We start from the raw sequence: 4,890 nt of genomic DNA, 5'->3' as shown, positions 1-4,890 counted from the left end.
ACAAAGAAAGAGAAACATCAATGTGAGAGAGACACATTGATTGGTTGCCTCCTGCACATGCCCTTGACCAGGGCCAGGGATTGAGCCTGCAACCGAGGTAGGTGCCCTTGAGCTGAATTGAACCCGGGACCCTTCAGTCTATGGGCCAACTTTCTATCCACTGAGCCAGACCAGCTAGGGCTCAATTTTTATTTTTATTTTTAATCTGAACAATAAAGATTTATTTTTAAAAAAGTTATATTTATAGTTAAATACATTTATATATGTATAGTTATGCAATCATAGTTATATAATCATAGTTTTATAATAATAATTTCTGTCAATTTAGGTTTTGTTTTATATTTAAATTGATATAAATTTGCCAGTCTTTTTACCACATTTTCTCCATACATGAGTTTTTGATTTTCATTCATTTCCTGGATCACTGAATTTTTTCAACAAGTAACATTTTCAAGAGCTCTCATAGGTACTGTACCCATTGAGTTTCTTTATCTTTAATATATCTGTCTTTTGCCTTATTTTTAATTTTTAATTCTCACCCAAGGATATGTTTAGAGACAGGAAGGGAGAGAGAATCACCCATGTGAGAAACAGTGATTGGTTGCCTCCAGTATGCACCCTGACTGGGGATCAAACATGCAACCTAAGTATGTGCCCTGACTGAGAATCAAACCTGCAACCTTTGTTGTACAAGATGATGCTCCAACCAACTGAGCACCCAGCCAGGGCTATTTTTCATTTTTAGAAGGATTTTTGGTTGTTCTGGTTTTTTTTGTTTTTTTTTTCATTTTTTTTAATTGCTTAAAGTATTACAAAGGGTATTACATATGTGTCCATTTTATCCCCCCCGTGTTCTGGTTTTCATGAGCAATAAGAACACACATTCCTTATCACCTGAATAAAATCCCCCATGCTTAATCACATAAATACTGAAAAGCTACTGAGGAATCAAGACTTACTCTAAAGTAGGAGTGATTTTAAATTTGAAGGTTAAAATCTCAAAATAATATATTAACATATACGTGCGTGTATGTTTTAATTATAGGAATCATATTTAATCTTTTCATCTTTAAATATGCCTATGATATTAAAATTGGGAACTGCATTTATAAAGTTATATTTAAAATATTCAGCTCACTCTGCCCTTGATATAACAAATCCAAAACCTTTCTGGTCATGTTGATGGTGTCCAAGTTCCTCAGGACTAAAATTAACAGCTGAACTCTGCTCAAGGGAGCAGTGGGGAGAGATATTAATGTTACTTTGCATTTTTCCCAATCACAGAATTTCTACTGTACTCATAATAATTGACCCTTGTGTGTTGCTCCTGCACTTGGGAATCATTAAAGAATTAGTAGCTCATAAAATAGCACCTGCTCAATTGTCCCTTAACAACATGTGTGATAAAAATTGCCCAAATTCATAAACGTGATAGAAAATGCTGCCATAAGGATTATAATAGATCTCTTTAGGTCTGTGGTATTTTACCCGTTTCTCTATGAGGTTCTTTTCATCTTCCTTTCATTTTCTTAACTGAAAATATTTTAAAAGTTTTATGCAAAGCCATAAAATGAAGCCATTTGGTCCTAAGTCAATCTTCCCTTTTAACCCACTCTATAGTGACTAGGCATTTTAATTAATGCCCATCTCTTTTGCCTATGAGTAATTTTAATAAGTGTTTCAGCCATGCCGTTCTATATGGCTTTAAGCTTGAGTATTTTTATCCTAAATTTTGCTCTCAGCCGTAACTGAAATCTGTTTGATTTTCAAATGAGAACAAGAGTAACTTGGGGCCATTTTGCTAAGTTACTCAATGTGTTAGAGGGAGTTGTTTGTGTTCAAAATATAATTAGTCACATAGCAAGTCCCAAATAACAGTGGAATCATGGGTTTATTGTTTTTAGATGGATACTTCCACTTTACTTCATTTCCCCCCTAAATGCAGCAAGAAGGAGACAGACCAAAAAAGACATGTGCACCAAAAAACATGGATGCTGATAGACATGGACAAGAATGTATGTAATAGCCCCAAACTTGATTTTATCCAATTGCTCCTCAACAGTAAAATAGATAAATATATCATTGTATATTCATACAATATAGTGTTATAGGGCAGTGAGAATGAATAAATTACAACTATTCACAAGTGCCAGGATAAATATCATTAACAAAATGATGAGTAAATGAAGCCTGACACAAAAGAGTAACTATTGAAAAACAAATTTGTCTACAAAGTTCAAATTCAGAAAAACTAATTTTTGGTGTTACAAGTAAGAATAGTGGCTATACCAGGAAGGGAGATTATGATTAAATAGGCACAAGTGAAGCTTCTAGGTAATATTCTGTATCTTTAAAAAAAATATATGTTTATTGATTTCAGAGAGGAAGGGAGAGGAAGAGAGAGATAGAAACATCAATGATGAGAGGGAATCATCGATTGGCCACCTTCTGCACATTGGACCAAGCCAGCAACCCAGGTATGTGCCTCCCACTGGAATTGAACCTGGGATCCTTCAGTCTGCAGCCCGGCACTCTCTCCACTGAGCCAAACTGGCCAGGGCAATAGTCTGGCCAGTCTTGGTAGGACTGGTGCTTCCATATATATGCTCACTTTGTGGAAATTCACTTATGATTTGTGTACTTTTCTAAATATATATATATATATATATTTTTTCAATATAAATGAAAATCACAGTGTGGGAGTTCATTATCCATTGGTTCAGTTGTTTCTTGTTCATGTTGCATATGAAAAAAACATAATTTCCAGCTGAGAATAATGACCGATGGATATGGAAGCTGTTTGAGCTTACATTTTGGTACCAGAAAAACTCATCAGCAAGATTATAAACGTGATTTTAGTCATAAAAATGAAAATACCCCTGGCTCAATAAGCTAACAATTATACACGAATTGCCAAGTTTATACTGCCCAAATTAGATATCTCCATTGCTCTATGGCAGCAAGCAAGCATGTTAGGAAGGAATAAATGGTTGTCAGTTGGGCAGGGACCTTGCAAATATTTCTTAAAGAGGGATCTACCATCTGGATAGGAGGTTTACAGCCTCATCATTGTGTGAATGTCTTTTAAAATGACACATGAACATGAGACAACAAGGAAGAATAAATATGAGGATTCTGTACTTAGCTAGCCAGAGTGTGGACTCTTCCAGGAAGTCCAGACACTGCAACACTCCTCAGGCCATTAGGTAAAAATCTTAATGAAGATAAGTCCTGAGGATAATGCACATAGCAACGCGAGGAGTAGTGTCTGTTGCTCAAAGGGTGTTTGTGTCATATAAACTAGTATAATAATCAGTCCCTTGTTAGATAAGCTGTTAGAGGACTCTTCTCTAGATGGATCTAAAATAAAACACTTTAAACAGTGCCTCTTAATTTAAGAATTAAATTTGAATTGTAGGATTCACTTACTAGTAAAAGCTAGAATTATACCAGTAGCACCAAGGAGGAGGGGAAAAAATAATTCAAGATCTTGATCCTTTGATTATTTGCACACATTTTCTTTCCCTGCAGAATCTAATGGTTAAATGAGGCTCTGCAAATAAGGCACTTAATCAGCATCTACACTTTTTACCTGCAGTGAGTTGGCTGTCCTATTATTCCTCCTGGCGCAGGAAATGTTTTTACAATAGCTGACCCTTGAATGATACAGGGATTAGGGGGTCCATAACGCTCCCCGCTCAGGCAAAATCTGTGAATAGCTTTTGATTCCTCCAAAACTTAACTGCAGTCAGTCCTTCACACTGGCAGATTCAACCAACCACAAATTGAAACAGTATTTTTGATTCATGGTTGGTTAAATTCGTAGATGCAAAATCTGCAGATAGGAAGGACCAAGTGTATTTATTGGAAAAAAAAATCTGTACAGAAGTGGACCTGCACATTTCAAACCCGTGTTGTTCAGGGTCAGCTGTATATGTAAGCGTTGACATTGCCCAAGATTATCACAGCCCCTTGTTGATGCTGCTGCCACAGACTCCCAAGTGGTCATTCCCTGAATGATATCTTTCAATAAATATCTTCTGTTGCTTGCTTCTAAGTGAGAAAGGCTAGTGTGTGAGGATCATGAAAATTAGTAGCAATACATTAGGGTCCTATATACTTTATCAGAATCAGCATTTCTTTCTCATTTCGGTGTTGAACTCAGTAGGATTGTTTTTCATTTTATGCATGTGGGGGATTGTATTATTGCTGTGGGGAAAGTGCTGTCCTAAAGTTAGTTAAGATGGCTTTTGCAGTTGGCATTTTGTCTCCAGATAAACAAGTCCATCTTCTGGAATGTCATATCAAATTGCTTTATATTTTTTCCCTTTGTTTCTCTTACTGCTTCACAAACATTTTTGCAGTTCTAAGAAAAATCAATTACAACAGGCTTCTAAGATTCTCTGTTTTTGCTTTCCCTAGAGGAAAGTTGGTTATTTAAGATTTTGGAAAGCAGGCTCAACATTGATCTTCAAACCTTAATATAGTTATTTGCATTGATAAAAAAGTAAATGTGAAGCAATTCCAGGGACCATAAAGTATTTTTCCATAGGAATATCTTATGAAGACATGGAAATTCAGGCATACAATACATATTAATCATAACAATTACTAGGAATGCTTAGTTCCATTGTATACTGCTTTCATTGTAAAATTCAGTCCATCCATGACCATCCTTTAACTTCAGTGTGATAGTTAGACCTGGCAATAAATGAAATGTAATGAGATAAGGAAGGTGTGGCTCCATTAGAAAGCAAACTAGAATGAACAACTGATGCCAAGTAGACAAAAACTTGGCAAATAAAAGTAGTCATGTATGATTATGCTCTTTAAAAATTAACCAGTCTTTAATTTAAGGCAATTTATAAGAAATGCACAGAGAAGCTAGGG

This window comes from Myotis nattereri, assembly GCF_964212035.1.
Source record: "Myotis nattereri genome assembly, chromosome: X".
NCBI lineage: Eukaryota > Metazoa > Chordata > Mammalia > Chiroptera > Vespertilionidae > Myotis > Myotis nattereri.
The sequence above is the reverse complement of the archived record's forward strand: the minus strand, read 5'-3'. Positions refer to the sequence as shown.